This window comes from Thalassophryne amazonica, chromosome 3 (genome assembly GCF_902500255.1).
Source record: "Thalassophryne amazonica chromosome 3, fThaAma1.1, whole genome shotgun sequence".
Lineage (NCBI taxonomy): Eukaryota > Metazoa > Chordata > Actinopteri > Batrachoidiformes > Batrachoididae > Thalassophryne > Thalassophryne amazonica.
In genome coordinates this window covers 114,842,169-114,856,056 of record NC_047105.1, presented here as the reverse complement: position 1 = coordinate 114,856,056, position 13,888 = coordinate 114,842,169, and the positions used below count along the sequence as shown (strand labels likewise).

General features: G+C 41.2%; 2 long non-coding RNA genes across 2 annotated transcripts; both read right to left on the bottom strand.

Annotated features, from left to right (window-relative positions):
• Positions 1-202: 202 nt before the first annotated feature.
• LOC117507469 lies at positions 203-11,250 on the bottom strand. Its single transcript, XR_004559719.1, has 3 exons — positions 11,107-11,250; positions 1,179-1,184; positions 203-213 (listed from the first exon to the last, which is right to left on the bottom strand). It is a non-coding gene; the product is annotated as an uncharacterized LOC117507469 (long non-coding RNA).
• Positions 11,251-11,996: 746 nt separating this feature from the next.
• Positions 11,997-12,651, bottom strand: LOC117507999. The gene is made up of 2 exons (XR_004559934.1): positions 12,190-12,651; positions 11,997-12,152 (listed from the first exon to the last, which is right to left on the bottom strand). It is a non-coding gene; the product is annotated as an uncharacterized LOC117507999 (long non-coding RNA).
• Positions 12,652-13,888: the final 1,237 nt, after the last annotated feature.

Below are 13,888 nucleotides of genomic sequence, written 5' to 3'. Positions count from 1 at the left end.
GCACGGTCAGGTCCAGCTGACAGGCTGTATGTCCACAGCAAAGCGTATGAGCAAAGTGATCACGCATGGATGAGTTCATGCCTTTACCCTTATTTGTTTTATTTAATCTGTACTCTTTCTGTCTGTCATGTAAACTACAATTTACCTGGTGGAAGTGACTTCACCCTGTCCAGTCGGCTTCACACCATGCCGTGCGCTCAGATTCTGGCTGGTCTTCATGTCATGAGGGCATGAGCGCCCACACACACATGTGCATTGTGTGTTCACCAGCTGAGTTGCAGTGCACAGCGGTCAGCTGTTTCAGCAGCGCATTGTACTGGACAGCGACCGGACTCTGGAACCCTCAGCCACAGCTGACAAGGTTGGATTCATCGTGTGTGGGTGGGAGTGGAGGGAGCGACGACACAAGCCATGTGTGTTGGGGGACAACGATGATGACAACACACTCCACAAGCCATTTGTGTGTGTTGGGGGAGTTCGGCATAGTCACACCCATGTGTGTTACTAGGTTACGCCACACTCGTGTTGCACGTAGACAATTTTCACAGACAGCTTGAATGTGGTCCTACTAATTCTAAGTATGTATGTGTAGAGTGCAAAACAAACAAACAACAAAAAAAGTTACCAGTGGTGGTGCTCTTACCTCTTTTCTAGAAGTCTGTGGGTTCAAACCCACTCTGAGGATTTTGTCTGTAGTATTCTTGTAAACAATGACATATTACACCAAACAACATGAAAGTGCTCTTTACACTGTCAGAAATATATGTGCACATCTCAGAAGGCAAAAGTGAGTGTCGGAAAGTGAAGCGCATCAAAGCTGTTTCAACAAAACCCACAATGTAAGTTTGATATGGAACCGATAGTCTTAGATTTAAAACTATGCGCGTTGAATTAACACTGAGGATTTGGATTTGTATGAAAAATGTTTGTAAAATAGAAGATGTACAATATCATTAAATATGGCAACACTATCTTAAATTTGGCACATCCAAGTTTCAAACATATCAACTATGACTGAGAACAAATTTTATTCAACTCCTGACTTTTTGATTTTGGTACAAAGTGGTGTAGCGAACAGAACACAGCTTTTACCATGTGGGAAGTTTTCTTATTAAACAGCTCAACCATTTCAGCCCGATTAATCATTTATCCGTTGTAACTGGTGACAGTGATAAGACTCTGATCTTTAACGCTGTTATTACAACAGTGTGGTGGAGAGACTCTACACATAGGAATAGTGACATAAATGTTTTAAATCACCATTTTATGTATTAATACAGAGATGACTGGAGTTTTTTTTTTTTCTTTACAACATTAGTTCGTGGTGGACACTCACTTTATAGCTTCACTGGCTGAATTTCAGCTGTTTCAGTCATACTTCTCAATCACTGGTTCACGTGTCAACATCAAGGCTTCAGCTGACTCAGAACACTCAAACATATATAGCATATCATTCTTTCATTTTCTATACTTGCTTATTCTAGCTAAGGGTCACACAGTATACCAGATTTATGCTCTCACAAAAAAGATGTGATGTTCAAGTTCTCTCCTGCAGCAGAATCTCGTCACTGTGCCTTTTGCTGACATTAGACATGATCAGTGTTCATCTTTGTCATCATGAAGGATTAAATTCTCCTCTACAGATTTTTGATGCCACTCATATTCTGAGATGCCCCTTAAAGTGCAAAGCCATTTCCACCAAAATTTAACTTGCTCAGCATTTTCTGTCAATGTTCAACCACTTGGCATACTTTTCTGCTTGTTACTGATTGAAGTGACTCTTGCCAAAATTTGCACATTTCCAAATTGAGTGTAATCTATCAGCCAGTGAAGGGTGTAATAAAAGTGCACAAACTAGGAAAAAGTTTGTTTTATTCATTTTAAGAACTTTTTTGTATATCGAATGTTCATGTGACAATATTCTTTGCCATGTTTAACAAGGACACTCAAATGAGCAAGACATGAGTGGCGCTGTGCAGTAACCACACCATCCTCTAGATCCAGGGGTGGGCAACAAGGGCCGAGACCGTGCACCCTTTCCTTCCAACTGATCACCTCAGCAGGTGGTTTTACTGATGAGCTCCTCTCCTCAACCTATCAGTTGCTCATCTGTGGAATCACCTGCTGAGGTGATCAGTAGCGAGAAAGACCTGCACCAAAATTGGCCCTTCATGGTTCTGTTGCCCATCCTTGTGTAGCAGGATGAAGGTCCCAGGTCCTGATTGAAAAGATGTTTCCGCTAGCTTGGCTAACGGGGAATTCCCTTTTGGCTGACCTGGTAGAGGAATGGCCTTTAGTGAGAGCCATCTGGGTTCGGTCCCACCGCCGTCCCGGCCACAAAGGTCCTGCGGTCACAATCTGGCATCACGAACAGGATGCGGGTAGTCACAGAACATGCTTAAACGCACCTGTGACTTTGGGACGAAGTCAAAAATGGTGGGGAGATATGTAGCGGGATGAAGGTCCCGGGTCCTGATTGAAAAGATGTTTCCGCTAGCTTGGCTAATGGGGAATTCCCCTTTGGCTGACCTGGTAGAGGAATGGTCTTTAGTGCGAGCCATCCGGGTTCGATCCCACCGCCGTCCTGGCCACAAAGGTCCTGCGGTCACACTTGCTTGAGACATAAGACCCTTGGTGTTCTTCCACAATTTTGTCTTTTCCAAAGACAGGGCTCTGTTAGCTCTCCTTGATCTCTTTCACCATGTGGCAGTTACAGAGTCCAACAGAGCTCAGTCTTATCTTTCCAGTTTTGAGTTTAGACAATGTTCTTGTACAGTGTTTGGAGTGCTAATCTGATCACTGACCCCCAAATGCAGTTTTCTACAGGCTGTGGACTACCTAGACTTTCAGATGCAGTTCATCATGTGTACTTACCTCAATCCATGATGTCATAAGATGCTTGGGTTGAGCTTATGGAATCATGAGGTCACCAGAAAACAAGGATACAGATGAAGATCTAAGTCATTGGAGTCCTAGTGCTTCTGGCTTTACTATACCATTGTGACCAAAGAATACTATGTCTTTGATATGAGACCTTTCTCAAAAATATTTGGGTACTGCTGACGTTACTTTGGTCACCATCATACAATAGCACAAAGTGCTGTACAAGTGCATCTTTGCATGTTCAGCCTGAAAATGAGGTCTGGTCAGGCAAAATGCTGTTATGTTTCAATCACGAGTGAACAGAAAGCAGTTGCACCAAAGACCTGGGCCCAGGTTCATAATCCCAATCTTGTTTAGTCTACTTAATTCATTTGTCAACTCATCTTTTCACAGTAGTCATTGCACAAGGCGCTTAGTCTGCTAAAGTTTATTGTTAGCCAACTAATGTTTTTAGTCGGCTAACTAAAAAGAGAAGGGGAGAAGATGGCGCCGGAGTGTCTGTGCTGCCGCTTGGCTCTGCCTACGCTTGTGTATTTTTTATTGATTTTTATGTCTGTCACAGGGACTGTTCATTCGCTATTGGTGTATAATCGCCAGGAATTACTTAAAATCAAGGACACGGTGCAATCATGTGTGATCTATGAAGCAAAAAAGTCAAATTCTTTTTACCTGGCTGATCTCCCAGAGAAGCTTGTCTGGGTGAACGCGCCTCTGCCCAGGAAACGTAAACGCCGGGGAGTGCGAGCTGGCCGGCTAATGAGGCTAAAAGCCTTCCTGGCTCTTTCTCCGAGCACAGTGCAGGCTTCTTCTATTCCACTGGACCTTAGAGACTGTTTTCGCCGTTATGTCTCACGGCGCACTGTTGTTCCAGTTGGCACTTGGGTGGTGCCCATCATTGGACAGTGAGAGGATCTCTGCGCACTGCTCCCTCATCGTTCTCTTCATTCAGGCTCTGGTGGTGTGTCCCCGAGTAACCTTAGGCCGCTGGGCCGGGTAGCTCATACGGCTAACACGGCGGCGGCTGCTACGAGGTGCGCGCTCGTGAATTCAAGGTCCATAGGGAATAAAACCTTCATTCTTCGAGACTTCTTCACATCACGATCGCTGGATGTACTGTTTTTAACTGAGATATGGATCAACGTTGGTGAGTCCACCACTTTCTCAGAGTTATTACCTCCTGACTGTACTTTTATTAACACACCAAGAGCCTCTGGTTGTGGTGGAGGAATAGCTACTGTTCTACGGGTTGGCATTCAGCACAAAGTTGTTACGGAGTGGTCTTTTGCCTCGTTTGAACTGAGCTGTTTCGAGCTAAGAGCGCGACAGACTGATCCAGTGTTGTGCGCTGTCATTTACAGACCACCAAGACACAACATGGATTTTATCAAGGATTTTTATGATCTGATGGTTTTTATCTGTACACGTTATGACAGGATTTTAATTGTCAGAGATTTCAATGTGCATGTATGTTGTCAGTCCATGCCGATGGCCAGAGACTTTATAGACTTATGTGAAGTTTTTAATCTAACACAACATGTCACTGGCTCAATGCAGATACACGGACACACATTGGACCTGGTGCTGTCGCATGGCTTTTCAGTTGGCCATGTTATTGTTGAGGATGCTGTGTTCTCTGGCCACTGCCCTGTTATGTTTGACGTGTTTTTGGAGAGCTGCTGCCAGCTGTGCATCATAGCCGTGCTATTAAGGCTAGCACAGCGGCTGACTTTAGCTCTCTCTTTACCGCTGCAGCGTGTAGTCTTTTAAACCCTTGTCCATCTGTATAAATATGAACACGGAGCACCTGATGAACTCTTTTGTTTCCACCTGCTCTGATGTGCTGGACAGCGTAGCTCCTCTTAAAATCATGCACCCAAAGTCCAGGCAGGAGCCCTGGCTAAATGACACTACGCTTGCAGCTCAGCGTGAGTGTCGGAGGGCGGAGCGGAGATGGAAAAAGAACCACCTGGAGGTTTTTTACCAGGTTCTTAAAGATAGCTGGAGGAACTATCAATGTGTGGTTAAAGTAGAGAAAACAAAATATTTATCTGACTTAATCGCCAACAGTGTTAACAAACCCCGTGTTCTTTTTAAAACTGTGAACTCTATTTTTAATCCTAATCCTTCCACTGCATTGGAAATAACCAATGAAACCTGTGAGAGATTTCTCTCCTTTTTTAATGATAAGGTTGCTGCGATAAGGACCAATATCTCGCCCTCTTCACCTTGTGGTCCAGGGGCTAACACATGTACGGCAGCATTTAGCCAGTTTGAGCCTGTGCCACTTGCTGTTCTTACTGGGATTGTGAATAAACTCAAAGTCTCTACTAGTCCTACAGACCCAGTTCCTCCTCGCTTTTTTAAAGAGGTCTGGGGCACCATTGGCACCTTTGTGAGCGAGGTAATAAACAGTAATCTGGTCTCTGGCACTGTCCCCATTTTTTGTAAAAATGCTGTTGTTGAGCCTCTGATTAAGAAGCCTGGCCTTGACCCTGTGACTTTAGCAAATTATCGGCCCATTTCTAAGCTTCCTTTGGTTTCCAAGATCTTGGAGAAATGCATGCTTGCTCAATTTCAACCGTTTTTAGATGCACATGGCATTTTAGACCTGTTTCAGTCGGGTTACAAAACGTTTCACAGTATAGAGTCTGCACTTCTTAAGGTTTTTAATGACCTGTTTTTAATAGCTGATGCGGGAAGCTCTGCCATTTTAGTGCTTTTAGACCTGACTGCTGCTTTTGACACAGTGGACCATGCAACTCTCTTATCTCGCTTAGAAACCTGTGTGGGTGTCAGGGGGATTGCTTTGAAGTGGTTTGAGTCTTACTTGAGTGGGAGGTCCTTCTCCATGAGGCTGGGGGACTCCTGCTCCTCTTCTGCTCCCCTGCAGTGCGGTGTCCCCCAGAGTTCTATCTTAGGCCCAATTCTTTTTGCTCTGTATCTCCTCCCACTCGGGGAGATATTTAGAAAACATGGCATGTCATACCATTTTTATGCGGATGACTGCCAAATTTACATGCCGATTCTCAAAAATAACCACTGCCCCCTGACACCCCTTCTCGACTGTCTCGGTGATGTCAAGGCTTGGTTAGCACAGAATTACTTAAAACTTAACGAGGGAAAAACTGAAATAATTCTGTTTAGCAATTCCCGCTTTGACTTGGGACCTCTCCAAAGTTTTGTGCGTCCCAAAGTCACCAGCCTTGGTGTCACCATAGACAGCGATCTTAAACTTGATAAACAGGTTAACGCGGTTTTAAAATCAAGTATTTTCACCTACGTCTTTTATCAAAAGTGAAACCTTTTATCCCTTTTAATTTGTTTGAACAAGTCATGCACGCTTTTATTTCTTCTTGTTTAGACTACTGCAATGCACTTTATTCCGGAATTAGCCTTAACGCACTTTCCCGACTGCAGTTAGTCCAGAATTCAGCGGCTCGACTTTTAACAGGGGCCAAAAGGCGTGGGCACATTACCCCAATTTTGGCTTCTCTGCACTGGCTCCCTGTACATTTCAGAATTGATTTTAAGATACTTTTGTTTGTTTTTAAAGCTCTGAATGGACTGGCCCCGCAATATATCATCAACTGCCTCCAGGTTTACACTCGAGCACGAGCTCTGAGGTCCGAGGGCCAGTCCCAGCTCATGGTGCCTAGGACGAGACTTAAAACTCGAGGGGACAGAGCCTTCTCAGTGGTCGGTCCCAGACTCTGGAACGCTCTGCCCCTACACATCCGATCTGCTCCCACTGTGGAGTGTTTTAAGTCCCGTCTTAAGGCCCACTTTTATTCTTTGGCTTTTAACACCGTGTGAGTTGTACGGTCCTTGTGTCTTATTTTATTTTTATGTTATTGAAATTTATTGTTTTATCATGGTTTTATTTATTTATGTATTATTTTATCTTATCTACTTTATTGTTATTATTACTATTTTGTGTGTCTATGCTTTTGCTGTGCAGCACTTTGGAGACTCGAGTCTGTTTAAATGTGCTTTATAAATAAAGTGGATTGGATTGGATTAGTCTGGTACAGAGGAGGCTAATCTTATTTTAGTCAATGAAACTTCAGTGTCTTACCTCAAAAATGGCAGCTATCATGTACCACCAATTGATGGAGCAGGAAGGAAGGAGAGGCTTGCGGTGGGAGTGGGTGTCCATTGGAGATATTTACGGATGCCGAGGCAGGGAGTGCTTCTCCTCTGGTACGGCGGACTCAGACATGATGACAAACCCGGACGTAAACAAAACTCTTGTGCATTGGAGACATTTCCTGGCAACGGCACTGGTGAGGCCACTGTGAAAATCATCAACTAATGTTAAATGGTTAAGTTTAGCCTACTGACCTTAGACGACTAAGTAAGCTTAGTAGACTATAAGATCAGACTGCTTTTGAAACTGGGCCCTGGTCTCATGTTGAGCCTGAGATTGGGTTCACAGTGTACCCTTATATAGATGGGGTGCACCTTAGCCCTCATTAAACTGCAGTGAAAATTACTTGAAAACAAAATAAAAGCAAAAACTAAAAGGATAAACACAATGTTTTAATAATTCTGGTTTGCACCATATTTTTATGCTGGTTTATTCAACCCCAGGCTTGATGATGGGAGACCCAAAAACAGCTGGCCATGGGATGGTCAGTAGGGACGGGTCTGTTTGTCTGTTGCACTACAGAGGTGACGAAATGGATGGAGGCGGCTGATGAGGTGTTGCAGGAGTGAGATCAACTGTTCGTTTAACTGCTTGCAGGGTTTGAAGGTTTGTGTGCAGATATGTTTGCTTGCCATAAAACCTCTTGCTTCTCTGCCATCTAAATAGCAATGTGCCAGGTTCCAGCGCACTCGGTTCTTAATGGGATTAACAGATGGGACTCTGGTATAGTTGGTGTTATGTAAAAACAAACAAGCCCATGATTAATTAAGAAACTAACTACAGTACCTTTGTGCTCAATTTATGGACTGTGGAAATATCAAATTTTAGTTGTACATGCTCCAAAGGAACTTACACTGTATACTTTTAACTATGCACTATAAATCATTATGTTAGGGCCCTTTGTTTAAAATGAGTTGTTGCACAGAGAGATCCAGATGAGACTTGCGGCTTGAATCTTGAGGGAGTTTCATTTATGACAGTATGGTTGACCATGATCCAGCACAAAGGTACCTCAGTTGAGAGTGCCAGCAAGTGGAAGACCACAAGCGTACACCCATGTGACACCTAGTTTAAGCAGATATTTATTTTCTGTCAGGAGATAACAAAGGGACTACACATGAGAAAGATGGTCATGAACCAGAAAAGGTGTTCTCAAGCCTGACCTGATCTGAACATATTCAAAAGTGTGAACAAACATGCCTCTGCTTCAGCGCTTGTTAACAGGTAAAAAATACATTGTGAAGAGGAATAATCTGTATGTACATCACACTGGTATATAAGTTGCACCTTGTTTCTGTGTTTGGAAGTCAAGACAAGTTGACAACTCGACATACAACCGAAGACCAAAAAGGCCGAAGACAACTTCTGGTCATGTCACTTTGATTAAAGTCAAGTTGTTATAATCAAGACAACCCAAAAAATGTCAAGTTGTCATTGTAAAAACAGAATGACACTTAATGGCAGCAATCATAACGATTGTGACCGCAGGACCTTTGTGGCCAGGACAGCGGTGGGATCAAACCCGGACGGCTCGCACTAAAGACCATTCCTCTACCAGGTCAGCCAAAGGGGAATTCCCCATTAGCCAAGCTAGCGGGAACGTCTTTTCAATCAGGACCCGGGGCCTTCATCCCGCTACATATCTCCCCACCATTTTTGACTTCGTCCTGAAGTCACAGGTGCATTTAAGCATGTTCTGTGACTACCCACATCCTGTTCGTGACACCAGATTGTGACCGTCCCGGCCACAAAGGTCCTATGGTCACAGTATTAATGACATTAATGTCAGTTTATGACACCTTCATGATTGTGTCATGTAACAGTTATGACAGTGTTATGTCACTATTATGACAATACCTTCAAGTGTTACCAACATTTCCCTGTGGGTGAACTTAACAACAGACAGGAACTTAGCATATGTGCCAGAGGTGGGACGAAGTCAGTGTCAAGTCATTCTCAAGTCATCAATCTGCAAGTCCCAAGTCAACTCTGAAGTCAGCTTGCAAGCAATTGGTGGTCATTATGACTTGAGGTTTGACTTGTGACTTGCTGATTCGTGACTTGAGAGTGACTTGATGGTGATTTCATCCCACCTTTGATATGTGCACACCACAGCCTGTGCTGTTTCTTAAAATAAGGATTCTTAAATTTCAAAGCAAAGCTAGGTGGAAAAATAAACGTGTTTGGGTTGTATTTGATGCTGTTTGGACAGACTAAATCATCAGATGGAGGCAGACTGCTGGCCCACAGCAACATAGGGAGGAGTGAACAAACAGATTTATGTAGGAAGATGTGCACACTACAGCCTATGCTGTTTAAGATAAAATTCTTTAACTCCAAAAATAAGCAAGATGGACAAACAAACATGCATTGGACGACAAATGAAGATGGCTTGCCAACCCACAGCATTTAAAACACAATAAAAACGTGAGTCCAGTTTTATTTTTTATAAACATTTTTTTTTCACATTGGTTTAGTTTACTTTTATTATTGACATTTATTCATTTATTATCGGTGTTTATGCTATTCCAAGCTTTTGTTCCTGGCAAGCAGTATATAATTATTTATATTAAACAAAGGTGTGATTTTTTCAGTACTTCCCAGTACTTTGCAGGTCAGGATTTAGTGCATCTGGAGCAGGAAACTGGCTTCATCAACCTTTGGACTGAAGACGCTGGGAGTGACTTCACTTGTGTAATTCTTTTCTACCAAAGGTGTTAGGTAAAGTCGGAGTGAAATACATGCACACAATCTCATTTGTTTTCTCCCTTTATTTGTAAATGCATCTTGAATAGAACAAAGAAAAATATATATATATATTCATATGTACTGAAACATTAAATTATGTACACATTTAGAGTTTACACTAAAAATCTTCACAACCACTGATTTTGAAGATATGCATTTTGAATAGTCTCTGTGCTTCATGGCTGCAACAATGTACATTTCTTATTTACACACATTCATAGGATGCGATAAAACACCTGTATTCATACAAGTGTGAAAAATTCAAAAATTGAATGAAAGAAATGATGTACAATGTTGCGTAATCCTGTTTCTTGTCACTTTACAGACATGACTGTCACACCCGCACGCGTTCACAGTTGGACATGATACACATTACAATGTTTGAGCGCAATCAGGGCATAGATGTTGTGATGGCATTTCCCAGAAATTCCTTTTTTTTTCTTTTTTTTCTGGCTGATGAGCACCATGGTGTGTAGTTCATCCATTTACATGACCTCAATATTACAGCCAGCTGAGGCTAACGGTTGGTCAGAATTTTCCAGAAACATATCAAGCCTGGATGGGCAAAGTGAAGAACCAGCAGTGCAAACGTTTTGGTTCCAGCTGACTGAAAGTGGTGCTCATCAGCGATCACCTGCTGATATGACCAGTTGGAATGAATCTTGCAGACTGCGAGCTCTTCACGGCACATGGGTGCCCATGCCTGACGTTAAGCATAGCTGAGGCAGGTTTTGTGTTAATTCGTCAGCAAAATAAAACAATAATAACAGACTAAGACATTCAGTTTTATGGCTATGCATCCGCAGGCATCACACTTTTTTAATGTTCGACTCTGTTAACAGTTACATTTTTCAGCATAATGTTCCATATGTTCTCTCAGATTTGCTCAAAGAGGCACATCAACATATTTGAATGATCTGTGTGGATATTCTGTTTGGTCAACTAAGACGTATTAATTTACACAGCCAATAACAAGCTGCGATGATCTTTGTGGCAACAGAAGAAAGAAATGATCTAAATGGCAGCAGCTATACTAGTGTCCATTAAAGGCACTCAATCCCTTTCTAGGTCTAATAAGTATACATGAAATACAATGCTTTCACAAGTATAATAACATCTGCCAAGATGGCATGTGATTACTCGTATATACAATAGGGAAAAAAAGTTACACTAGGCACAACCAGTGGCCCTAACAAGAAAATGAACACAACAGACGTCTGTATCATTTTAAGATTGCTATATTAGTTAAAACTACAATCCAAAAATTTTGGTTGTGGGTACATTGGAAGAGTTGTTTCATTTTCTGAGCAGTTAAATTAATTATATACCGTTATATTTAATCTACTGAGAGCCAATTATAATAATGCTTGCTCTATATTTCAAAATCACAATTAACAAGAGCAATCAGAGATTTCTGACGTCTGCCAAACCAGATCCGGATCACCTCCAGAATTTAGTGGAGTCTTCCATGACTTAATATCTGTGGTGCAAGTTTGTTGAGAATCTGTGAAGTAGCTTTGAAGTAATCCTTCAAAGTCTATATAAAAGGAAATCTTGATCCAGAATCCGGATCTGGAACACCTCCAAAATTTAATGGAGTCTTCCGTGTCCTAATATCTATATGTGGTGCAAATTTGGTGAGAATCCTTGATGTAGTTTTGAAGTAATCCTTCAAAGCCTATATAAAAGGAAATCTTGATCCAGAATCCAGATCCAGATCACCTCCAAAATTCAGTGGAGTCTTCCATGTCCTAATATGTGGTGAAAATTTGGTGAGAATCCGTGAAGTAGTTTTGAAGTAATCCTTCAAAGCATATATAAAGTGAAATATTGATCCAGAATCCAGATTAGGATCCAGATCACCTCCAAAATTTAGTGGAGTCTTCCATGACCTAATATCTATCTGTGGTGCAAATTTGGTGAGAATCCGTGAAGTAGTTTTGAAGTAATCCTTCAAAGCGTATATAAAGGAAAATATTAATCCAGAATCCGGATCCGGATTACCTCCAAAATTTAATGGGTTCTTCCGTGACCTAATATCTATCTGTGGTGAAAATTTCATCAGAATCTGTGTAGCAGTTTTGTCATAATACTGCTAACAGACAGACAAATAAATACACGCCAATGATTTTATTACGTCCTTGGCGGCCGTAATAAATAAACCAAAGGTTGACATGCCCAGATTTGATTGTGTACAGTAAAATCCAAATGTTTTTACAGCTTTAACTCCATCTTCAGTATGAATCAATGTTCATATTCCTCTCCAAACTCCACTCTACTTTTATCGTGGAATCTAATGCCTTCTTTCATTACTTGATTTTTGACTTTCCCACTTTCTTATGGAGCTTCCATCTGGTGATTTACAATCACTTTCCTTCTTTTTGTCTGCAGGTTTTTGCATGTGCTCATACCTCCGCTCATTTGGTCTTATTATGTTAAACATATGCACGTGGGGTGTGTTCACTAACACATAGAACCAAAACATTATGTAGAACAGGTGAATAAGAGATACTCATCCCGTAATGCGCTTTTGCTGGGAAATTTTTGTATTCAGCTATAATGAACTGATAGTGGGGATGTGATTGAGTACCTTTAATGATTTTTTGTTTTTCAAAAACTCCTGCTTTACCAGAATATGAATACAATTTGACATAAAATTTTAGGACTGAATAATCTATCCCTTTCAAGTTAACTTAATCAGGTTGTCATTCACAACACTAGCTTGAGTTAGCTACCTCACCTAGTTAGCATGTATCTGTCTCAAAAATACAATCTGTAACCTTGTTTTAAAGCAAATTATGTATTGTTATAATATGAATTAATCAGGTAACATTAATCTGCTGCCCCATGAGTAATTTTTAAACAATTCAGCTTTGTGCTGTTGTTACGTTGGATATTTGAGTGTGACGATTAACTCCATGTAAACGGCGACAGGAACCTATATCATTCAGCTTCCAGTCCCAAATATTTTACTCATGCCCAAAAAAGCATGATGTGACCTTAAACTTAAACCTGTCAGTTGTCATGAAGCACACCAATGCAATTGAAAAGGAGATAGTCCATGGGCCAAGCAAGTTTTTGGCACCACTTAAGGTGACAAAACAACACTTAGAAACATCAGTGTACCATGGCCTATACAAAAATGTAGTACAGCCATCCCAGGGTGGTAGCTGTAGCCAGGTAGGAGTCAATGAAGAATTACACAGAGGTCAAAATTTAAAAATGCTCCAATAATGCTGTAAACTATATACCGCATTATTTGTCTGATCTTAACGATTACAAAAAGGTATAGTATGGACTATCTGTGACGGAATGTTATGGAGTTATGCGGTAAAAACAGCAAAAATGGTGACAAAGGTCAGTTTCAGTTTGTATAGGGGTCAAAAGGTAAAGTTGCTCCAATTTCAGTAAACAAAAATTATGCAAGTTATTGGTTGAAATAAAATGATTAATAAATGGAATATTTTTGACGGTGTTGAATGTTTGGTCTCCAATGTAAAGGCCAAACAAGGTCAACGTCCATTGGATTCTATGACATGTGACATATGTTACCCTGTAACATGATAACTAAGCATGACACATGGTACAAATATTCCTTTTTAGAACCCAGTTACCCCAAACAATATTTAGGTTTTTTTTTTGTTGTTTTTTTACTGAAATTGGAGCAGCTTTAACTTTTGACCCCTGTGCAAACTGAAACTGACCCTTGTCACCATTTTTGCTGTTTTTACCCCATAACTCCAGAAAATTCAGTCATAGATAGTCCAAATGGTACCTTTTTGGAATCATTATGATCAGACAAATAATGTGGTATAGTTTTCAATATGATTGGAGCATTTTGAAATTTTGACCTCTAAGTAATTCTTCATTGACCCCTACCTGGCTACAGCTACCACCCTGGGATGGCTGTACTACATTTTTGTATAGGCCATGGTACACTGAGGCTGGATTCTAAATGTTCTTTCGTCACCTTAAGTGGTACCGATTAGGTCAAAATTGATGACTGGCTCATGGACTAAGACTGGCAAAACTTTTGACTCTCAAGATAGGATTTTTGTTTTATGGTAAGGCTAGAATTATGATAAGTTAAGCATGTGACATCTCATTTAT